Below are 25,769 nucleotides of genomic sequence, written 5' to 3'. Positions count from 1 at the left end.
GTGCTCCAAAGACTGTTCCAGTCCCCAGTCTTTCAAAAATTTGTTTCGGCTCTGACCCAATTGGCTTCGGAGCCGATAGCCCATGCCATTGCCATTCCTCCTCCGACCGCTTCGGCTCCGTCGGAGCAGGTGCTGTTCGAGCCGGTGGAGATCCTAGGGTCGGCTCCGACCCTTACTCCAACCCCGGCCTTCGGGTCCGAGTTTGGCACGCGGACTTCTTCGGCCGGACCCAGGGGTGACGTTTCGGGACCTATGCTGTCGGTTCCGAGCCTCCCTCTCGGTGCTTCGGCTGCGGGACTTCCGTCTGCTATCATGGCTCCGGGGACCGGACACTCCCAGGATTCTGGGGGTCCGGCTTTCAGAGCTATGAGGAGTGCCTTGGCCAAGTCTTCTTCGGCCATCTCTCCGGCTTTACCGGCACCTTCCCTGAGCGTGGAGACTGGGTCTTTGGCAGTTCCCCTGTCCCTAGGCAGCGGAGCCCCGGGGCCTGAGGTTACCCCCACTGGGGGTTCCCCTCCTCCTGAGGGTTATTCGGAGTTGTCTTCAGAGGAGCCCCCAAGGAAGAGATCGTGCAAGAGGAAGCACGTGGACTCCCCCGAGTCTCTTACATCGGACACTGATCTTGATGATGCGGAGGGGTCCCCGAAGTCGTCCTCGGATGATGTCTCATTCGCAGACATTTTAGAGATCCTCAAGTAACGAGGTGGCTGGATATCCAAACCCCCCTCTGCTGATGAGTCAGTGCTTCTCAAGGCCTTTGGGGCTCAGCCCTCCGCCTCCTGGGTGTCTCCGTCCTTCGACGAGCTCCTGGATTTGGTTTGTCGGAGGGCGTGGGAACATCCAGATACCGTGGAACCAGTGCCTTCTCGCCCTAACAAATTTTTGTCTGCCCCACCCGAGAAGGAGTTCTTGACAAAAGGCGTGGCTGTAGATGCCATGGTGGTGGCATCTGCTACACAACAGGACGTGGCAGAGGCTTCAACGTCCGTCCATCCTCCTAATAAGGAGTCTAGGAGCATGGACCGGTACGGGAAGCGCACCCTGACTTCAGCGGCCTTTACACTAAGGTCCCTGAATTATTTGGCACATTTTACCAGGCTACAGAGGGATCTGGTCAAGGAGCTGTCAGATTCCCTCTCAGGTAACCTACCTGAGCAGCTAGCCCAGTCGGTTAGCTCTCAGTTGGTTATCCTTACCTCGATTTCTAACTCGTCCATGAGGCTCATTTCATATGCGGCCGAAGGGGCGGGCAGAGCGGCAGGCACAGGCGTGGCTCTACTGAGACAAGCCTGGCTCCGTTTGTGTCATTTTATGGAGGCCTTCAAGTCTTCCTTCACGACGCTCCCTTTGATGGGTCCTCTTTGTTTGGACCTAAGGTTAAAGACACTCTTACCTGCTGTGAGCAAGAGGGAAAAACTTTATCTGCCGAGGTGCACGTTATTCCACTCCCTTCGGCCTTATCCCAAGGCTAAAGGAGGAGGGAAGATGTGGTTCCGCAAATCACGTAAGTTTTTCCTCAACAGCAGGAAGATTCCCTTCCAGAGGCAGAGGACGGGAAATTTTTCTGGGAGACGCCGTCCCAGAGGCGGCAGAGGGCCCCGCAATTCTGGAGACCGCGAGTCCTTTCGTGGCTCTTCAGCCTCCCACACTTCATGAGGGATTGCTCGGCTGTGCTGCTCGAGCCAGTCGGGTGCCGCTTTGCCAAGCACCTAAAAGCCTGGGAGTCTATCACTCAGGACAGATGGGTGCTTCGGATTATTGCCGGAGGTTACACCATTCCCTTCACACACTCACCCCCACCGTCCAAAAAATCCCGGACCCACCACCCAGTCAAAGGGAAATTGCAGCCGCAGAAGGCCAAAGCTGCTAGAAAAGGAGTCATCCAACCGGTCCCCACAGACCAGATCGGATCCCGAAATTACTCAAGGTTCTTTTTAGTGCCAAAAAAGACAGGGGACCTGAGACCAATATTGGATCTCAGCAAACTAAACCAATCCGTCATGAAATCCAAATTCCGAATGGTCACTTTACAATCCATTCTCCCATTGTTGGAGAAGGATGTTTGGATGTGCTCCATAGATCTCAAGGACGCCTATTATCACATACCGATACATCAGGCGTCCAGGAGGTATCTGCGCTTCAGCCTGGGAGACAGTCATTTCCAATTTTGTGCACTGCCCTTTGGTCTCACCACAGCCCCCAGGGTGTTCACCAAGTGTTTGGCAGTAGTGACTGCTTACCTGAGGAGTCTTGGATTCCAAGTGTTTCCCTATCTGGACGACTGGCTCCTGACTGCCACCACCAGGCATCTACTAATGGACAACCTCAAAGCCACCATCTCCCTGGGTGCTACCCTGGGAATTACATTCAATTGGTCAAAGTCTGTCTTGCTGCCCTCTCAGCGCATAAGGTTCATAGGAGCAGAGATAGACTCAAAATTGATGCTGCTTTCTTCCTACCGAAAGGATTCAAACTTTACAAGGTCAAGTTCAAGCCCTGCTTTCAAGATCCAAAGCCCCAGCCAGGATGGTCCTGCAACCTTTAGGTTTGATGTCTGCCACGGTTCTCCTAGTTCCACTGGCAAGATTGCACATGAGGATTCTTCAGTGGCTGTTATCGACACAATGGTCCTTTCAGAATCTCCCCCTCAATCACCCCATTCTGATTACAGAAACGTGCAAACGGGACCTCCGCTGGTGGCTTCAGCCATCCAATCTGAATCAGGGAAGACCTTTTGTTATCCCTCCGTGGCCACCCTGACGACGGATGCCTCCCAGACAGGGTGGGGGGGGGCATTGTCTGGGCAGGTTAGTTCAGGGTTCTTGGCTTCCAGACGAAACCTTTCTCCATATCAATGTATTGGAAATGAGGGCTGTACTTCTGTCCCTACAGGCCCTCCACAAGTTTCTCCCTCAAGGCATTATCGCTATCCACACAGACAACATGTCGGTGGTCTGGTATCTAAACAAACAAGGAGGGACCAGATCTTACCCCCTTTGCAGAGAGGCCATGAGGGTGTGGGAATGGGCTGTAGCTACCAACCGTTTCTTGGTAGCGACCCACATTCCAGGGAAATCCAATATATTGGCAGACAGATTAAGCAGGACGATTCTCTCTCCTCACGAGTGGTCCCTGAATGAAACAGTAGCAGCTCAGGTTTTCAGAAGATGGGGGACCCCGTGCTGCGACCTATTTGCAACACCACAAAACGCAAAGTGCAAAAGGTTCTTCTCCTTGACTTCGCGTCAGGGGGAGGCAGCTATGGATGCTCTAGTCCAACCTTGGCCAACAGGACTACTTTATGCCTTTCCTCCGGTCCCACTTCTCCCCAAAGTCATCCAGAAAGCTTCTCAATTGGGGTCCACAATGATACTAATTGCTCCGCACTGGCCTCGTCAGGTATGGTTTCCCTACCTGAAGAAACATGCTGTGGACGATCCTTGGTTTTTGGATCTAACTCCGGATCTGCTGATTCATCAGTCGGGACGACAACACCAGTCCCTTTACACTTTGAAATTGACAGCTTGGCTCCTCCACTTCCGACTTTAGTCAGAAATCACACCTTAGACCCGGAAGTTATTCACATTTTATCTTCGGCCCACAAACCCACCACTAAGAAATTGTACCTCAGTAAGTGGAAGAGGTTTGCTATCTGGGCTCAACTCAGGGGCTTAGACCCTATCACTGCCCCGATACCAGAGGTTTTGAAATTTTTAACATCCTTGTTTAATCAAGGATCTTCAGTCGCTACATGTGAGTTAAAATATCTGTCTTGGAAAACTGCCTTCTTAGTTGCAATTACCTCTGCAAGAAGAGTTTCAGAGCTTCAAGCCCTATCTATCAAACCACCGTACTTGATTTTTCACAAGGATAGAGTATCACTTAGGCCTAACTCATCCTTTGTCCCAAAGATTTGTTCTAATCTCTGTCTCCAACAATCTCTAGAGCTACCAGTTTTCTTTCCAAAATTCTCCAACGAGGCGGAATACACCCTCCATAAATTGGATGTTCACAGGCAATTGCGCTTCTATCTAGACAGGACTCAGCAAATTCGAAAATCAGACCAGTTGTTTGTGTCCTTTTCAGATAATAAATTGGGTAAAACCATCACTAAAGCTACTATCTCCAAATGGATTAGAGATTGCATAACTCAGGCTTATTCCTCTTCAAATAAGCAACTTACAACGTCTATCAAAGCTCACTCTACCAGAGCTATGGCTACTTCTATTGCTTTTCATTCCAAGCTCGCTATTTCTGAGATTTGTGCTGCGGCTACTTGGTCCAACCCGCACACTTTCATTTCCCACTATAAATTGGATGTGGCATCTAAAGGGCGAGCATCATTTGGTTCCACGGTACTCAGGAGTGTTTTCCAGTGAGCCACCCAGGATTCAGGTGCTAGGGACGCTGTCCCATCAGTCAGAATGTAGGCGAGATAGGATCACATAACATCTTTTAGTTATGTACTCACCATAACTTCAGATGTTTGGGATCCATCTCGCCTACATTCCTAATACCCACCCTCCTTCCCCCTGCCTTGGAGATCAGAAGAGATTGAACGGTTTTGAGTTCTACTGTTTTTATCTTGTTTCATCTGACGATGTTATATAAGCAGTGCGTGCATGTGTGCATGTATGCGGACAAACTAGATCTGGGGGACTGGTAGTGGTGCATCCTGGGATATAGTAAGCTCAGCCAATAAGAGACTTCGCTCTTTGGTATAAGCGTGCCGAGTCGGAGCCGAGGGATCGGCTCCGAACCCATCAGTCAGAATGTAGGCGAGATGGATCCCAAACATCTGAAGTTATGGTGAGTACATAACTAAAAGTTACAGACATTCAATCATGGTATATAGAATTCAGTACCTGTAAATCATGTCACTCAAAATGTTCCTGAGGAATATATATCAGATGCTTCTGATATAGACAAAGAGAGATATGGCTTTCTCTCCTGCAGACTCTCAAGCCCAAAACTGTTATTTTGAGGAAACTTGGTCCTCACAACCTCCTTTGGTGAAATTTTCTTTTTCTCAGATTGTTGCCAAGATACATGAGGTGCTTTTATGGAAATAAATGGATATTCCTCTTAAACTGAAGGTCATTTTATGATATGTTACAAATGGATATGCCTTATTCTATGCCTATTCATCTTCTAATGCCAGCCCTAGAGGATGTATATAATGCTGCCTGTAACAACCCTGATTCATAATCTTCAACCCCCAAAAAAGCAGATAGGATCTGCAAAGTTTCTGAAACTAATAATCACTTGATCTGAAGTAGTTTACTTAATTTGGTCTTCAACCTGTGGGATACCGGATCCGTATCGGATCCGAGCCGGCAATCTTACTAGCATCTGCTCTGAGTTCCAAGCTCCTCCCCTTACCCATAATACACCAACACTACCTTCGAACTCCCAGATCTCATTTGCCACAGCTAGCTGAAGCATCGTGATCTTCAGTGCTCCGAGTAGTAAGTGGGTATTAACTCATTAACCCCGAGTACCTTCTCATGGCGCATCTGTGCTTAACACCGAGCGCGCCATGAGAAGATAGTAATTGCAAGCTGTTACCCCCGAGTGCCTTCCACAAGCGTGAGTAACTCTATTGCAGATTTCTAGCTGACCTTAATGTAAAACACGCTGAAATCATAACTGAACTTGTAATTTATCTTATGCAGTTATGATTCAGCATGATTTTACATTAAGGTCACATTAAACTTTTAATCGAAAATTGCCTTCGAAAGTAGTTGATAAAGCAAGTGGTGGCAGCCAATCAGATTGTTGCAATCCAAGCCACCACTTGCATCACACCTCCATCCCCAACATTATTTTCCTTTAGTTTTTTATGAATAAATAGAGGGTCCAGCAGCAGGTATTTATTTTCCTTCTGCAAATATTTGGCGATTTTACCTGCTACTGGATCCCTGTTTTATGTGGGGACTCATGCATTCCACAGATGACAGAGCTACAAAGAGTTTCCCGGTTCGGCTTACAATGTGTTTCCCGGCTCAGCGTACAAGGATTAGTGCATTTGCAATTACTGCATGGTAATGACTGCTTGAAGATAAACAATTAGTGTGAGGTAGTGGCTCTCTTCTATTTTTCTGTTAATAGCAGTACTTCATAACACTGTCTAAATGTTCATATGGTGTAGCTCTCGACTGTTAACCCTAGGATGAGTAGGCTTGTCCACTTTGTGTTCTGCATGAATGGTTCTGCAATAACCACATTCCGATATTTTCCACCTGTTTTGTTGCACTGAAACAGATAAATCAAAAACATTTAGCTGTAGAGTATTCACTCATCGGTCTGGTAACTCGACACGGTAAAAATAACTGTCAAGTCATTAGCGGACCCGCGATCTGATGTGCTGTCCCCTAACCGAGTCTGTTTTATATAGTTTGTTGAGCAGGAACCACAGGATGTTATAGTAATTGTTAAAATGTTTTAATATAACATTCTAGATATGTTTTGAGGTTAGAGTGCTGAGTTATCACTGTATAAAATGTTTCACTTAAAATTTTGTGTACACAGAAACTTTGTCTTTAACAAATCATGTTGCAACCAGTCTCCTAACATTAACCGGAAGGCAGTGCCATGTGTCCATATTACATTGCAGTCATTTGCCACTTGTTATCATGTTACGTTCTCATGTTCTTATATACTTCATGCCTAGTTACATCTGCTACCTATATGTCTCCTTGAAAATTAACGAACATTTTTTTCTGCATTCATGTGCATATCAATGCAACTTTATTTTAGAAGAAGCACATAACAGATGACACGAAGGCTGCCAGAAAAGAACCAGCACAGGAATTAGAAATTAGTCCTTTAAAAGTGCTGACCAGAGACCTGTACACAAAATGAATTTAACCAAGAAGACGGCACAGGAGCGGCGGATGAATAAAACAAGCTGTTTTTAAAGTGCAAGAAAATGGCACCGGAATGGCAGACGAATAAAACAAGCTGTTTGCAAAGTGCTTTCACTTGTTTTATTTGCCTGCCACTCCAGTGCCATTTTCTTGGTTGAAGAAGTTTGTTTTTCTTGTGTGTCCAAAATGAATTTACCCAGACAGTTATCTTGGTCCCGAGGCAATTCTTAGCCATTGACAGCTTCTTAGAAATGCATTGCGATGAACTCAGCACACTCAGCGCTAGCAGGTTCTTCTGTGCAGTAACATCTGCATGTTTGAAGGGTGAAAATACCCTGCAGTAGTAAGACTTCTAATGGCTAGGTTATTTCAGGATGAAGTAACTGGGGGTTTCCTTTACCTTATCCATGAGCTGCAACCATTTAGCAATGATGTTATTTGTCTTTGGCTGATGAGCTAAAATAAAAATATCTAATCATCATTTTCATCAATATTGCCAGGTTTTGATTTATTTCCTTGGGACAACTCCAAAATCTGTACAGCAGAAAAATATTTTCTTTATTTTTCTCCATCTCTATGTCTCCATCTTATACACTCTCAGTCTATGTTTTCCTAGTTTGTTGTAGGATAATGGAGAACTCTGATTTTTCTATTGACATTGAAATAAAACAACATGCAGCATTTTTTTCTCAGGGCACTTTAGTTCTGTCATTTTTTTTTCTGGCAGTGTGAGATATGTTACATCTTTTAAAACTATTACTTGGTTTCCTATACAGCTCCATGGTGACTGCAGTGTGTGTGGTAAGACAGTGCTGGCTTAGTTATAAAAGTGATATTTATAATTAAAATGTTCTTATGTATGAACCGTAGTATAACAAGGTTATTTTTCTTTCAGTTTTAGAGCATAACCAGCGTGCGCCGTGCATTACAATAGTTTTCTGCTAACAGAATTACCAATATCCATTTGCCTTAGTTGTTTCATTTAAATAATTTTCTGGCTTAATTGTACAAGGAATGTAGTAAATTCAGTGCCAAGATTAAAGTATAATTTAGCAGTAATATAGCAATAACCCTATGTGTTGTCTACCTTTAAAGCACTGTAGGCTTGAAAGTGACAAGGCAGCTCAGACACCTAGCACTGGAAGAATGGAGCAGAAAACAAATGGCACCATACAATTAGCTTTATACATTTAGGCTGATGGTAGTAAACAGAAATGAGACTTGAGATTGTTGGCGGTGAAATTTAATGACCTGAGACTCAAGATTGTTGAAGATGTCATTTAACAGGAATTATAACCATTCAGTTAAATGTACATTGTTGAATATCTTCAAGTATAAAACTCAACAAAGACCACCACGCCAAAAAGAGACTGTGCGTTACCAAATAAATGTATGAGCAACAAAACACGTACAGTCCCAACACAGGAACGGCAACAGCAACTGTAAAAACCAAAGTATTTATTGTGTAAAAATACAGATGAGCACTTTCGCGTATTGCTACGCTTCTTCAGATCACAAAATAAAACAAATTCATCCTATTTAAATATAACCCAATTATCTAATTAATTCAAACTCTCCAATAGGCATTGTGTATGGGATTAATCCATTGATTAAACACACCTTAAGAACTTCTCTTTCAGAGACAACAAAAGACTCATTGCACTAAGAAGGTTAACACATGAAATAGCAGCAATAGTGGTATGCAAATGAAGATAAAAACTTTCTCTAATGCTTCGAAAGTTAATAAACAGAATCTAACACACAGCTAACAGATAATGAAAACTTATTACATATAAGCCTAGCTGATTTTCATATATATAAAAACAAAAATGAAATACTATATCTTCCAATGAATTTAAAACATGTTTTAAAAAATATATATGCAAAAAATATAAAAAATATATATATGTATATATGATACTAAAAATTTTTAATAGATATGAATATAAATAAAACATCAATAGCTATTAAAATACAACTTTATCTACGGGACTTTAATACAGATCGTAAGGAAACATAAGTATTAAGACCTGGTGGGTAATGAGCTCTTAATTTAAAGACCCACTCAAGTTCTTTACTTTCCAGAAAACTCATGTAATCTCCCCTCCTCTGACTCTGAGGGATAATTTGAAGTACTCTAAATACAAAACCATGATCATTGTGGATAGAAACATGCTTAGCTAAAGCATTTAATTGATTGTTGTTCCTGATGTCATATATATGATTGTAAATCCTATGTTTGAACTTTCTTTTGGTCATGCCCACATAAAATACAGGACAGGTATGACACGTTGCTAAATAAACAAGTCCTGATGTATCACAATTGGCATAGAACCTAGGGCTAAAAGAAAAATCCAACACTTGATGTGTAAAATCTTGTACTGTCGATATATATCCACAATAATTGCAATTCTTACATGGATAAGTCCCTCTTTCTTGTGATGTATTGGGGTCTAATAAATTAATATCTCCTAATCTAGTACTATGATCAATACATAGTAATCTTTTTAAATTTTTGTTATTCCTATAAACAAATCCAGGGGTGGACCCCACTATGTTCGCTACTTTATCATCTAAAGTTAAGACACCCCAATGTTTAGCTATAATTTTGTTGACTGCTAAGCTATCATTCGTATATGTAGTTACAAACATGATTTTATTAAGAAATATGTTTTTATTCTCATTTCCAAAACCTATTTTTCTAGTAGTTTGAATGTTAAGATCCCAATCTTCTCCCAACACTTCAGCTCTAACCTGTTTCACTAACTTAATGTCATAGCCCCTCTCAATAAAAATCAGTTCCATCTTTTCTAATTCCATAGTCAAATTTATGGGATCTTTACAGAGTCTCAAAAGTCTCTGAAATTGACACTTCACTATTCCTTTAAAAATGTGGTGAGGATGCATGCTATCATATCTTAGTATAGCATTCTTCCAGCAAGCCTTTCTGTGGAGAGAAGACAGTAACCTGCCATCTCGAATGCTTAGATTCACATCAAGGAAACTTACAGTGTCATGTGAAGTTTCAATAGTGAATCTTAAGAAACTAGTAGTAGTTTCCAAATAAGCCACAAACAAGAGAAAATCTTGCAAATTCCCATCCCAAACGACAAAGATATCGTCCACAAAACGTTTGTAAACCAGGCATTTTTTGAAGGAGTCATGGCTAAATAAAAATTCCTTCTCCCACTGGTAAACCACTAAATTTGCATATGTATTCGCGCAGGGGGTGCCCATGGCAACCCCTGCTAATTGTAAAAACATACGCTCTTTAAAACAGAAAACATTGTTGTTTAGAACCAACTCTAACAACTGGCAAACCAGTATCTCCATATTACGATCTACAGATGGTAAAGCCTGGAACAATTCTCTAATGGATTCAATGCCCTTGTCGTTTGGAATGGAAGTAAATAAATTCTGGACATCCATAGTTATTAAAAGGTGTCTATCCCTACATAATTCAACGTCTAGGGTATCCAAAAATTCCAGAAGCTGATAAGTGTCCTTCAAGACAGTCGGAATGTCATTAACAAGAGGTCTCAAAAGCTTTTCCAGATAAATAGAAATGTTTTCCGTACTCCATCCATCTCCCGAGACTATGGGACGTATGGGAGGTGGATATACCCCTTTATGCATTTTGGGTAGTCCTTTTATCACTGGAAGTTGGGGGTAGGCAGTGTAAAAGAACTCATACAGGTCCTTACTGATCTGGCGACACATCAATAAATCATAAAGTGTGTCGTTAATATCACTAAGTATTTTATTTAGAGTCTTTTCATCTATGCATTTATATGTAGAGTGATCACTAAGCATAGTCTGCATATAACTATCATAATCTTCACTATTAAGTAATACAATGCCTCCCCCTTTGTCTGCGGGTCTGATAGCGACAGAGGTATCGTGAGATAGCTTCCTTAGAGATGTGTTTTCTTCTTTGGACATATTAAAATATAAGCATTTCTTATTGCCTTTCAAAAAATAGGTGTATAAATCCCGTTCACATAATTTAACAAAACTTTCCACAATGCCAGGTAATGAAGGAGAAAAAGTACTTTTGCGCTTAAACAAATAAGCGTCTGGTGAACAAGTTTTAATAGACAGACTCATGTCATCTTTATAAAACAATAATTTAATAGCTATATTCCTAGCGAAGAGACGTAAATCTGTCAACAAATTATTCAATGTACTGCCTTGAGAGGGGATAAAGGTAAGGCCTTTATCCAAAACACTGACATCAGTCGAACTGAGTACCAACCTTGACAAATTGAAAAATAAATGTTCAGTTATCTGAACTTCCTTCTCTGTTGGTGGTAGCTCTCTCCGGAGAACTTCCGTTTCCTCCTGTCCCAACTTTGCGACCTGTTTCTCGGTAGAGCTGACTTCTTTATCGGTAAAGGTAAAAAATTCGAACTGCAGGGTAGGGCTCCATGTTTCCTTACAGCTCCTAACTCTCTCCTGGATATTGTGGCACAATCCGCTTTCTGGTTCGGTTGCGGTGTGGAGATCGCATTTGTTGCCTCCGTAGAGATGGGAAGCTCCGGTGGAGTAACAAAACTGGTTCCTGACGTCCGCCCGGAACTCACTGTTGCAACATCCCTGGGTATGGGACTCACCAGATCAGCGTCAATTAACGTGGTATCCATAGCAGCAGCAGTAGCAGGTACATTGTGTGTAGAGGTTGTGTTCTCAACCCTCCTCGCCCAAACAAACACGTTGCCATCTAAGAAGTCCTTATAATCGCATTGCAATTTCTTTTGTTTGGTCTGTTGTAGCTTAAGAGCATAGGAATCTACCTGTGCATATAAATGGTCAAGTCTTTTTAGGCACGAATCACTGTTAAAGCTGCTGCGTTTATCAGTATTTGATTTATCAACTTTTAGCATCAGCTCCTTTTCTAGCGGAGTGAAATAGTCAATAATTAACTGAATATATTTATAACTTGTTTCAAGATTAATCTGTTGCCATGATTTAAGTAAAAGAGGATGCTGCTCTCCATAGGAGGGCATGCAAAGAACTCGCATGCCCCTCGGAACCAGTTTAAAATGCAGACATGCCTCTAGATGTCTGCGCTGCCATATTAACCGTTGCAATTTATAAAGGTCATTCTCGAGTTGTCTCAATAAATGAAAAAACTGTTCGGAATTACCTATATCATTGTTATGAGCAACAAATATATGATTCTGTAAATCCAAATCCAATAAAGGGTTACTAGTGCTGTTAACAATATTTGTCCATTTGCTAGAAGTAAGACTCACCCTCGGGCTCGGATTATAATCTAGTTCAACTTCTTGGTTTGCCATCTTGTGCGGAAAGGTGGCCAAAAACAAGTAGAGAAACTCAACAAAGACCACCACGCCAAAAAGAGACTGTGCGTTACCAAATAAATGTATGAGCAACAAAACACGTACAGTCCCAACACAGGAACGGCAACAGCAACTGTAAAAACCAAAGTATTTATTGTGTAAAAATACAGATGGCGCTTTTTATTGCTACGCTTCTTCAGATCACAAAATAAAACAAATTCATCCTATTTAAATATAACCCAATTATCTAATTAATTCAAACTCTCCAATAGGCATTGTGTATGGGATTAATCCATTGATTAAACACACCTTAAGAACTTCTCTTTCAGAGACAACAAAAGACTCATTGCACTAAGAAGGTTAACACATGAAATAGCAGCAATAGTGGTATGCAAATGAAGATAAAAACTTTCTCTAATGCTTCGAAAGTTAATAAACAGAATCTAACACACAACTAACAGAAAATGAAAACTTATTACATATAAGCCTAGCTGATTTTCATATATATAAAAACAAAAATGAAATACTATATCTTCCAATGAATTTAAAACATGTATTAAAAAATATATGTGCAAAAAATATAAAAAATATATATATGTATATATGATACTAAAAATTTTTAATAGATATGAATATGAATAAAACATCAATAGCTATTAAAATACAACTTTATCTACGGGACTTTAATACAGGACTTTAATACATCACAAGAAAGAGGGACTTATCCATGTAAGAATTGCAATTATTGTGGATATATATTGACAGTACAAGATTTTACACATCCAGTGTTGGATTTTTCTTTTAGCCCTAGGTTCTATGCCAATTGTGATACATCAGGACTTGTTTATTTAGCAACGTGTCATACCTGTCCTGTATTTTATGTGGGCATGACCAAAAGAAAGTTCAAACATAGGATTTACAATCATATATATGACATCAGGAACAACAATCAATTAAATGCTTTAGCTAAGCATGTTTCTATCCACAATGATCATGGTTTTGTATTTAGAGTACTTCAAATTATCCCTCAGAGTCAGAGGAGGGGAGATTACATGAGTTTTCTGGAAAGTAAAGAACTTGAGTGGGTCTTTAAATTAAGAGCTCATTACCCACCAGGTCTTAATACTTATGTTTCCTTACGATCTGTATTAAAGTCCCATAGATAAAGTTGTATTTTAATAGCTATTGATGTTTTATTCATATTCATATCTATTAAAAATTTTTAGTATCATATATACATATATATATTTTTTATATTTTTTGCATATATATTTTTTAAAACATGTTTTAAATTCATTGGAAGATATAGTATTTCATTTTTGTTTTTATATATATGAAAATCAGCTAGGCTTATATGTAATAAGTTTTCATTATCTGTTAGTTGTGTGTTAGATTCTGTTTATTAACTTTCGAAGCATTAGAGAAAGTTTTTATCTTCATTTGCATACCACTATTGCTACTATTTCATGTGTTAACCTTCTTAGTGCAATGAGTCTTTTGTTGTCTCTGAAAGAGAAGTTCTTAAGGTGTGTTTAATCAATGGATTAATCCCATACACAATGCCTATTGGAGAGTTTGAATTAATTAGATAATTGGGTTATATTTAAATAGGATGAATTTGTTTTATTTTGTGATCTGAAGAAGCGTAGCAATACGCGAAAGCGCTCATCTGTATTTTTACACAATAATTACTTTGGTTTTTACAGTTGCTGTTGCCGTTCCTGTGTTGGGACTGTACGTGTTTTGTTGCTCATCTTCAAGTATAAAGATGAAGCACTACAAAAATTATGGTGATGTAATGTATAGTTAGAAATCACCAATGGGAAAAATGTCTGAGCTGATCTATTTGTTAGAGTCATTGTGGTACAAATATGGTATAAAAAGCTCAGGCTTCAGAGATGATTATGATAAAGTTTTTTTTTTTATGTGTCCAGCTTTCAAGTGTGTACTTGAATTAACTGGGAACAAATGGCAGACTGTAAGCGCATCTCTTGTGCACAGACCTCTTCAGGTCACCACACAGATTCTCTATTGGCGTTAGGTCTGGGCTGTGGCTGGGCCATTTGAAAACTATTTTCTTCGAGTGAAGCCATGATTTTGTGATTTGGATGTATGCTTGGGGTCACTGTCATGGTGAAAGCTGAAATACCTCTTTATCTTGAGCTTTCTAGCAGACGCCTGAAGGTTTTGGGACAAAAGTGACCGGTATTTGGAACTGTTCATAATTTCCATTTTGGAATTGTGGCCAAAAAGTTCAACCTTGGTCTCATCAGACCAAAACACATTTTCCCACATGCTTCAGACAAAAGATTGTGCATACCTCAATATTTTACTGAAGGGGTTGCTTGGGTGAATGTCTCAGGGTGGTGCATTTGTATACCTGGACATACTAATGAAGATGTTCCTTGAGGAAATACTTCTCAGGTTAACAATACTAACACTATAAACGTGTCCCTGGTTATGTAGAAATGTTGGAATGATGGATAACAGGGACAGTGCTGATCAATATATCCTAACAGGGACAGTGCTGATCAATATATCCAAACATTCTGAACATATATTCTGATTTAGTCTTTCTACTGAATAATGTCTGGGTGGTATGAAAGGCTTAATATTTTATTGCTGAGGCTTCAGTGGTGCAGTGGGCAGAATGAAGCACTTTCAGTGGTCCGGGTGCATATATCAACATTTTATTCAAGGGATCGCTTGGGTGACTGCTTAATTTTTTTGGTTGCACATACTAGGAAATGCAATTGATGTGTTTTTTGGCAAAACGTTTCATTTTGGTGATTGTGCATATTTCAACATTCTCTCAGCTGATCTATTTGCTAGAATATTGCAGTACAGATGTGTTGTAACAAGCATAGGTTTTAGTCATTGTTATTATCATTTTTTGTTTATGTATCCAGCTTTCAGGAATCATTTATTACCTGTTAACAATATGCACATACTTTATTGAGGAAAACTGATGCTAGTTCTGTCTGAAGAAATGTTGGAATGATGCATAACAAAGAGTGCTGATAAATATATCTAACTGTTCTGCACGTATATTCTGATTCAGTCTTTCTTTCTGTTGAATAATGTTGGGGTGGTATGAGAGGCTTAGTTAAATATATTTTACTGCTGATTTTAGCATTGCTCAACCAGTATTTTGGATAATATTTCTACCTTTTTCAACTGTGTCTTATTGTAACCAGAGGGATGGTTAGGTGAGATTACATGAATTACTACATTTTGGACTAATTCTTACATGGATGAACCATATAAGTTAGACATTTCTCATTGTATTATTGTATTTCTGATTATACTCAGTATATGCCTGAGGCAGGTAAAGGTTATTACTTGCTGACTACTACCGGCATGTAGCTACTATATATTTTGGGAATTTTTCCTGGCTTTATGACATAGATGGGAGGAAGGGCTCAGTAATATCCAAGTGTTGTACTATTTATACTGAATTATAATGAATGTCAACTCAACAGGTTATGTGCAGCAATTATCACCTGTGTCTGAGCATGTATAACTTTCAAGTGATTAAATGCAGCTCATTATCACATTAACAGTAACTGTAGTTCCACTATAGCACTGAGTGATTATCACTTTTCAGGTTAAACTCTCAGCAGCTGTCACTGTTATTCACATAAGTAGAGGTCGTTATCACATTGATGAATGCATAAGCCAGATCTGGGTTTTTGTCTATGTGGAGTCATTTCAAGCCATCCCACACCAGTTTCTTTATATCATTTTTAGAATTTGTTTGATACACAGTAAAGTCCTCATTGTGGTTAGATAGTTGGCAAAAGAGACCAATATGCATATAAATGGGGAGAATGACATCCCTAGATATAGACACAGCCCGTTTATTTCTAAGCTGTGCAGTATAGAAGGACTTTTTACAAGAAAAGATACAAGTTGGTCAACAGTTAGGTCACTGTCCACGCAAGTTCTCAAATCAAATCCCAAACAACTGGGTCAACTCTTATGGGGTCTATGGTCAATGTGCTAGTTCCTTGGGTTAGATGATTTATCAAAGGATACAATAATGCATTTTTTGGCATTTACTTTGTCCATGATTTGGGCACTAGTTATTTATTTATTTATTTGAGACAAACCTTCCTGCAGGGGATTCAAAGACTGCTCCTAGCTTGTAGTCATGGCATCATAGGAGGTTACTAGGCTATTGACCCATGAGGCCCTTGTAAGCCTAGCCAAGAGTTTAGCCTGTGTTTAGACAAATCAGCACCCAGTGCCCATATCCACTTGAAAGATGGTGCTGAAATGTATGTAGGTTAGGGTAGTAAATGTATGTAGGTCAGGGCAAGAGGGTTTACATTACCTCCCCCCTTTCACTCCTTATGGCCATTGCCAAAAGGACACATGTGAATGGAAAAGGCAGAGGTAGGGCAGAGTACTGGCAATGCATGCACTCTGGAGTCATTGATGCTACCAGCAGTCTGATTGGGTAGCCAGCAAAGGTATGGGACACTTCAGACGCCCACGACCAGAAGCCCCATGCCTGTCCTCAGCATATTAGTGTAGTGGCGGTCCTTAGCCTGCTTTTTCCAATTACATCTGCCCCTTCTCTGCCCCCTTGTCGGTCATTGTGTGTAATTTGGTGTTTTCAAGGGTAGTAGGTATGTACCTCTGCAACGTCCTCACCACTTGTGTACCTAATGCAAAGAATACTGTCCCTGTGGATAGGATGGAAGATATGGATGGGCTAACCAGGTAATGCATATGATACACATATATGTAGTCTTCCAATACAACTGTCAAACAAAGTGCCCACAAATTACCACATAGGTGGTAATCCATTAAGTACAGAAGAAGTAATTAGGGACCTGGGGACCCAAGTTGATAGCAATCTCTCATTTGACAACCACATGGCCAAAGTGGTTAGAAAAACATTTTATATAGCCCACCTAATCATGAAGGGATTCACATCTAGATCAGGGGAGGTCATCGTGCCTCTTTATTCATCCCTCATCAGGCCCATAATTGAGTACAATGCCCCTTTTGGGATGTGCCTTACCAGACACCTGCAGCAACCGGAAAGACCCCAAAAGTACCTCACCAAGAGGATCAAAGGGCTCAAACAGATGCCATATGCTGCCCGGTTAAAGAAACTCCAGCTCTACTCAGTGGCATACCGCCTGTTGAGAGGCGATCTGTGCCTGACATATAAAGCCATGTCCAACTCGGAATTAATGGACATGCTGCACCTCAGAAAATCCAAATCCCATCGAGCTACGCGCTCGAGACTTGAACCTCAGCACTGAAATAAATAGGACATGCTGGAGGGTCAGATTCATAACCCAGAGGCTCCCTTCACTCTGGAATAAAATCCCAGTCCAGGTTAGGCAGAGTCCTTCATTGACTCCCTTCAAGAGGAATCTTGATGAGTGGATGGGAGATCGTAGGTTTACCCCGGGTATCACTTCTGTGTCACTGTTAGACAGAGGCACAGTATACTAACCTCGAAAAAGGGCATATCAAAATAAATTTAAAATGGGTGGCGAAAGCCAAACACATTCTGGCTAGGCTTATAAATTGCCCTAGGGCAGATAGCCTAGTATGAACCTATGAACCTATGAACATGGGTTATGAAAATTATGATTTTTTTTCATATTTTGGTAGATAGCTTTGCAAGGGAGCATATGCTTGTGCCAAGTAATACCTCATTTTGAAGACAGTATTGTTGTTTCCAACATGGTAAAAGAATTGTGCCTGTATGTTGGACATGTGCAGATATCAAAGTTTGTTTGGAATTAGGTTATGGAAATTATGATTTGTTTTCATATCTTGGTAAATAACTTTGCAAGGGAGCATGTCAGTGTGCCAAGTAATACCTCATTTTGAAGACAGTGCTACTCCTTACAACATGGTAAAAGAACTGTGTCTGTGCACTCTACACACATATAGATATCAGTTTGTTTAGTCTTGTACGATTATGAAAATTATACATTTACAATACTTTTCATTATTATGCCCATATCTTTGCAAGGGAGCATGGTGATCACACAAATGATGCATCATTTTGAAGCTGACATTCAGATGCACAACTTCTACACTGATATGTAGGCTCTGTTTGTTACAGGTGATGAGATATTATGCTTTATTTATTTATCAATTATGAAAAATAATATATTAATCATATTCCTGTGAATATCTCAAGAAAGGAACATCACACAGTAATAGTTAAGGTATCATTTTAAAGCTGACATTCATACTAACAAATTACATTCAAATTGTATGGGTCTGCATGGTACATTGACCAAGATATTATGCTTTGTTTTTCCAAAAAGGTAAAACATATGCACAATATCAGCATTCCTTGCCAAATATTTAATAATGACTTTGATATACACTATCAACATTTACACTGTTGGAAAGGTCAGTGTCTGCTGAACAACTTTCGCGTTTACATTTTTAGTCTAGCTTTTATTGTTAAAGAGTTATTAACATTTGTTTTCTGTATGGTATTACAAATGGATTTTCTGAAAATGAGCTCAGGCTGCACTGTTCTTCCTATGGTGGAACAGCAGGCAGCTTTTCCTGAGCTGCTCCGGAGTGAATGAGTTAAAGCTTTTAGAAAGCCTTTTTTCTCTACTAACTTCAGGAAAGTGATAGTGTAGTTCCCCTTTTCCTCCCCTCACTTGGTGCATCTTGTGTTCCAACTTTAGTGTTGTTTAGCCTTGTTAAGCATAGTTAGTGAATGTATTTGCTTCCCCTCCCCTCTCAGGTGTTCTGTGTGTGAGTGTGGTGAGTGTTTTTTTCAGTGGGAAAATAATATTTTTTCTTCTTGTTTTCCCTCTTGTATAATGGCTGATAAGCCAGTGTTTAAAAGGTGCACTGAGTTTGGCCATACGTTGTCCCCAGCAGATGGCCACATTCTTTCTGTAATGTACTTGGGCATGGCCCATCTCAGTACAAACTGCTGTATATGCGCGGGTTTTAACATGCATGCAATCAAGGATAGGAAGGCAAAGTTGGCCCTGAAAGGACTTCTTCCCACTTTTGAGGTGGTTGCCTCATCCTCGGCTTCAGTCAGAGTGGCTGCTGTGGCCACCTCTCCTTCTTCTCTTGCCCTTGTTTCTCCTCCCTCCCAGGCTGGGACTCAATCTCCTGTGTCAAAACCTGCAGAAGCAGAGTGGAAAAGGGGCAGAGAGAAGGAGAGAGAGCCAAAATCTAGGACAGAGAAACATAAGACATGTCTGGACCTCCCTTCACCTGTTAGGATCCGTGACTCCCTTTGGCTCCAATCTCTGAGGTTTTACCCGGAGCCGGACTAGACATGCTCTACATCTAGGGCCTCAGTGCCCCAACCCACAAGGTTGGTCAGTGGTCTCATTGAGGTCCATGCGGTCCTTATTGGAAGTCGACATGGATAAAATGATGAGGAGGTTTATTCTTACTCCGATCCAGATGGGGATCTTGCCAGCCCCCTCTCCCTTAGGAGGGGGGAGCTTGCTTCCTTTTCTTACACTGATTTCTCCTTCTCCGATCCATCCACCGGGTTTGGAGTACTTGGATCTGAGGATGGCTTTAGTCAGGGGGTCGGTGCCGACAGTACCTGCTTCCTCGATGCTGACAGCTGCCTGGAGCTTGTCGGATCCGACCAGCTTGGATCTGAGCCACTCTCGGAGCCAGAGCTTGGGTGTTGGATTCAAGGGAGTGGAACTTTTATCATTGGCTCTGCCTTTGCTGGGCCAAGTTCCCTCCCTCGGAACTCCGACAACTTCAGGTCCGGCTCCAATTCTCTCGTCGGACCCAGGGAGACCGGCTTCCTTATTGGTTCTCCAGGAGGTTCGTTCTCCCTCAGCGTTCGACGTGGCAGAAAGGGTTGTCTCTGCTGGATCGAGACCCCTGACTCTCCCCTCGGACTCTACCCTGACCCCATCGACTCTTTCTATGAATCCCATAATTTTACCAGAGGGACAGCCCATGCTCGAAGAGCCCCAGATGGTTCCCCCTGAGGAACAAGTGGCTTGCAAGTTCCCCCCGAGAGCCCCACTGGAGAGGTGCCTCACAAGCATACATGTAAGAGGAGGCATTTGGACTCTCCCGAATCCCTCACTGAGGATACAGATTTGGATGATAGGGAAGGTTCCCCCAGGTCACCTCCTGAGGAAGTCTTCTCATGGAAATCCTTCGCCATTGGGGAGGTTGGTCTGCCCCAAAACGAGTCCATGTTCCTGGAGGCATTCGACATGGGCCTATCTACTTCCTGGATGTCCCCTCCCACAGATCCCTTGGTGGACCTAGTCACCTCGCGGGCATGGAAGGAGCCAGACACCATGGAACCAATTCCCAAAAGGCCTGACAAGATCTTAAGTCCACCTTCCAGTAGGCCAGCATGGAACAAGGGCTCCCCCATAGATGCTGTGGTGGTAGCGGCAGCCACAAAGAAGGAACTAGCCCAGGTGAGTTCCTCGGTTCATCCTCCTGACTGAGAGTCACAGATGATGGACTGCTTAGGGAAGAAGGTTTCCACTTCAGCTACTTTTTCTATTAGGGCACTGAACTACCTGGCCCATGTCATGAGACTCCAATGCAACCTGGTCAAGGAATTGGTGGAGTCTCCCCCTAAGTCCATGTCGCAGGAGGACAGGGACTCATTCTCCATGAGGATGGCAACTTTGAAAGCAGTCTCCAACATGTCCATGCGACTCCTTTCACTTGCTACTGAAGGAGTGGCTAAGGGGGCTGGGTCCGGCGTGTCCATGAGGCGCAACACCTGGCTCAGACTTTCAGTTTTCGGAACCTTTCAAGGTGTCCTTTGCCAATGCCCCTTATGACGGCTCTACTCTCTTTGGTAAGACCATCAAAGAGACTTTAGCCCAGAGTGAGAAGGATGGGAAGACACTGTCTGATGTCAGGATCTGCTTTTCGAACCCTCAAAGGTTCTTTTCCTGGAATCAGACAGGACAAAAGAAGATGTGGTTCCAGAAGTCATAGTATTCCCGTGACACTCAGGGCTCTTCTTCTTCCCCCAGAGGCAGAGTGGGACAGAATGGACACCAGCCCAGAGGCAGAGAGGGTCCAAGGAATTTTGGGTCTCGAGAACCCTTCTTGGACAGACCTGGACAGCAACCCTGAGGGGTGGCCCGACTGATCTACTGTGGAGGCAGTCGGGGAATGATTGTCCTTGCACCTGGAGGCATGGGTGTCCATAACATCAGACCGTTGGGTGCTTCAGATCATATCCAGAGGATCCTCAATCCCCTTTATGGTTCCTCCCAAATCTCCCAAACACCTCCCGGATGTACCACCCACACAAAAGGAGGCAGCAACACAGGAAATTTCCAAACTGCTAGGAAATGAGCCATTGAAACCGTGCCCTCCAGATCAGTCTGGATCAGGCTTCTAATCCAGGTTCTTTTTGGTGCCAAAGAAAACAGAGAACTTAAGGCCCATTCTGGACCTATCTACCCTAAACCTGTCAGTTGCCAAAGAAAAGTTCCAGATGGTCACACTACAGTCCATCATGCCGTACCTGCAAGAGAGCTACTGGATGTGCTCATTAGACCTCCAGGATGCTTACTATCACATAAAGATGCACAGAAGCTCTAGGAGTTTCCTCCACTTCAGGCTAGGAGTCAAGCATTACCAATTTCATGCCCTACCCTTTGGTCTCACCACAGCCCCCAGGATGTTCAGCAAAGTGATGGCGGTGGTAGTGGCTCACCTTAGGCTTCAGGGGATTCAGGTCTATCCGTACCTGAATGATTGGCTCCTCACTGCTCCCACCAGGCGTCTACTCTCTCAAACCAGGGATTATTTCTTAATCCTTGCCCTGCATTTGGGGATCACAATCAGTGCATCCAAATCACTCCTAGATCCTGTCCAGATGATAGACTACATTGAGGCAAGGATAGCTACATTACAGTGCAAAATCTTCCTGACCTCGGAGAGGGTACAAAACCTGAGGATGCATGTCTCTCTAATCTACCATTCTCATCTTCCATCGGCAGAATCAGTGTTGTGGGCCTTAGGTTCAATGGCAGCGACCATAGTGCTTCTACTGTGTGCCCAGTTACATATGAGAATTCTACAGTGGACACTAGCTGTATAATGGTCCCTGTTGGAACTTCCATTGTCGTATCCAATGCAACTCAGTCGAGTCTGTCGGTCGTCCCTCATATGTTGGATGTGTTCTCCAGACATTTTGGAGGGACAACCCTTTGTTCCAGTCCCTGCCCAAGCAACAGTGACCAACTCAGGTGGGTGGAGCATTGTTCGGGTAGGACAGTCCAAGGCCTGTGGTCCCCTATAGAGACCAGCTTGCACATAAACGTTCGAGAGATGAGGGTGGTCCTTTTGGTGTTGCAGGCCCTTCATGCCTTTCTTCCTCTGGGGACCATTGCAATTCAGTCAGACAACATGTCAGTGGTCTGGTATATCAACAAACAGGGAGACCCCAGGTCTTACCCCCTTTGTCACGAGGTCATGAGGGTATGGGAATGGGCGATCTCCGCCGGTCGTTTTCTCATTGCAACACACATTCTGGGACAGTCCAACATTCTAGCTGACAGGTTAAGTCGGACTATTCTGATGCCTTACGAGTGGTCTCTGAATGTTTCAGTAGAGGAGCAGATCTTCCTGGAGTGGGGTCAGCCTTGCTGCGATCTCTTCACATCTCCTTCCAGTGCGAAGTGCAGTGAGTTGTTTGCTCTGAACCCCCTGGTGGGGGAGCCCCCCCAGAGATGCTCTAGTCCATGCTTGGCCTTCTGGTCTTCTGTATGCTTACCCTTCAGTACCTCTTATTCTGAGGTTTCTACAGAAAGCTCGTCGACTGGGGAGCAAAGTGATCCTCATTGCTCCATTTTGGCCTCACCAGGTATGGTTTCCCTTCCTTTGGTCTCACCTTCTGGCTCCGCCTTGGATCTTGGATCACATTCAGGATCTGATTTCACACCCATTGGGGGTTCCTCATCTGAACCTTGACAGTTTGAAGCTCACAGCTTGGCTACTCCAGTTCCCATGATTGCTAGGACACATGGATTATCCTCCTCAATTAGGTCTATTTTGGAGGCTGCTCATAAGTCTTCTACCAGGAAGGTTTATCGCAGTAAATGGAAACAGTTTTCCTTTTGGGCCTCTAAAAGAAGTGTAGACCCTTTCACAGCTCCTGTGTCTGCCGTTCTTGAATTTCTAGCCGATATTTTTCAACACGGACCTAGTTCTTCCACTGGCAAGGTTCATTTGGCTGCAATCTCTCATTTTCATGTGGGTGTGAATTCTGCCTCTCTAACCTCCTCCAGGCTTTGTAAAGCCTTTATCAAAGGGACTTTTCTATTATGCCCCCCCCCCCCTGTCAAGGATCCTGTTCCCCATGGGACCTTACTATGGTTCTTCAAGCTCTAGTCACTCCACCTTTTGAACCCACTGCAACCATGGATCTAAAGTTCTTATCTTGGAAAACAGCATTTCTGGTGGCTATTACCTCTGCTAAAAGGGTTTCAGAACTGCAGGCCTTGTCCGTCAAAGCTCCTTATATGATTTTCCACAAAGATAGGGTTTCCCTTTGGACCAATCCATCCTTTCTTCCCAAGGTTGCATCACCAGTTAATATCAATCAAACCATCAATTTACCAGTTTTCTTTCCTAATTTTGCTAACAAGATGGAATACAAACCCCACCTGTTGGATGTTCATAGACAATTACGATTATATTTACACAGGACAAAACATTTCCATAAATTCGATCAATTGTTTTATCCTTCTATAAACCCTTTTTGGGTAAACCTATCTCCAAGATCACTATTGCTAGGTGGATTTCTTCATGCATCCTTAAGGTCTATAATGACAGAGGCATGTCTCCTCCAGGTCAGGTGAAAGCTCATTCCACTAGGTCCATGGCTACGTCTGCGGCTTTTTGGTGTAGAGTCACTTTAAATGATATTTGTTCTGCAGCTACTTGGTCCTCATCTCATACATTTATTTCTCATTACAAATTGGATTTGACTTCCAGAAGGAGACCATCCTTTGGTTCCGTGGTGATCCGGAATATCCTTCCCTGAGGGCCACCCAGGAGTTTAGTAGCTGGGGACTCTGTCCCACAAGTTGAAGACCAAATGAAGTAAACTACTTCAGATAAAGAAGTTATGTACTCACTCTAATATTCCGTCTGAGTAGTTGTACTTCATTTGTCTTCAACCGTCCCTCCCTCCTTCCCTGGACCTTGTCATGTGAATAGCCTACAGCTGCAGTTATAGGTCACAAGTATTTTTTTCAGGTCGGGTTACCAGTGTAAGGTTCAGCAAACTCAATCTGGGGGTTGGAAGGTAGTGGAGGTGTATTATGGGTAAGAGGAGGAACTTGGAGCTCGGAGTAGATGCTAGTAAGATTGTCGGCTCAAATTCGATACAGATGCGGTATCCCACAGGTTGAAGACAAATTAAGTAGAACTACTCAGATGGAACGTTATGGTGAGTACATAACTTCTTTTTTTCTCACCTTAGTTTCTGACATTGTTGCAATATCAGCATTACACCATCAAGTAACGGGTTACTGATATCACCAAACCCGTCCCCACTGGACAAGGAGGGGAACATTTTGAACAGATGTGGTAAAAAAAATGTACTTCTTCCACTTTGGCATATAGATGTCTTATATATCAGACCCATATATGGAAGTTTATACTTTTTTGAATAGTTTTGAGAACTAACTACAACTCTTACCCCTGAAGGGAGAGGCTATCTCAATTCTAATGTTTCCAACATTTTCCAAGTATATAAACATGCCTTAATGAGTATACATAATTGTGCAGATACTGCGTCCAGGGCCTGTGCTTCTATTTTGAGGAGGGATGCCTGGGTATAAAATCAAAAGTTTTCTAATGGAGTAAAGTCTGAAATTTTGAATTCAGTTTTAGATAAGGAGGTTTTATATTGGCTCATCTGTTACTCATGTTTTCAAATTATTTTGTGAGAGAAAGAAGGAATTCATTCAGAGAGTTTCAAAAGTTTTTCAGCCCCACCCCACCCTTTACAAATCTCCTAGCTTCTCTTTCACTTCTAAGAAACAAAACAAGCAATCCCTGCATTCTCAAGCCAAACTGGTAAACAAAAAGAAATGGCAGGAAGGGTACCATAAGAAACCAGGATCTTTTCTAAAAAAAGGACAATCTACAATTTCAGAGTGATTATTCCAGCATTTTTCTCCCACCCTCTCCTACCCCAGTCACTCAAAAACCTGTCCCAGCAAGTGGATCTATGCCAGGCATGGGCAAACTACGGCCCGGGGGCCACATACGGCCCGTTAAACGTTTTGATTCGGCCCGCCAAACTTGAAAACATTTAATAAATTTTAATAATTTTTTTAAAATTTTCGCGCTGTCGGGGCTGACTTCATCACGTGCGCGATGACGTCAACACCGTCAGGCTACCAGCCAGTCAGAATTGAGCTCAAGGAGCTCGCATCATCATTTCCGGCTGGCTGGCGGTTAAGTTAACAGTCAGCGGGAATGCAACATGTGGAACAGAAGAGGCTGACTCAGCGAGCCCTGAAACGGATTCATGGCAGCAGCAAAGGGGCCAGGGATATAGCGAGCTCACGGAGCTGGGATTAATGGCGTTAGCATGCTGGGGGATACA

Source organism: Protopterus annectens, chromosome 1.part2 (assembly GCF_019279795.1).
Source record: "Protopterus annectens isolate FY-2018-M chromosome 1.part2, PAN1.0, whole genome shotgun sequence".
NCBI lineage: Eukaryota > Metazoa > Chordata > Ceratodontiformes > Protopteridae > Protopterus > Protopterus annectens.
Note: the sequence above shows the minus strand (reverse complement) of the source record.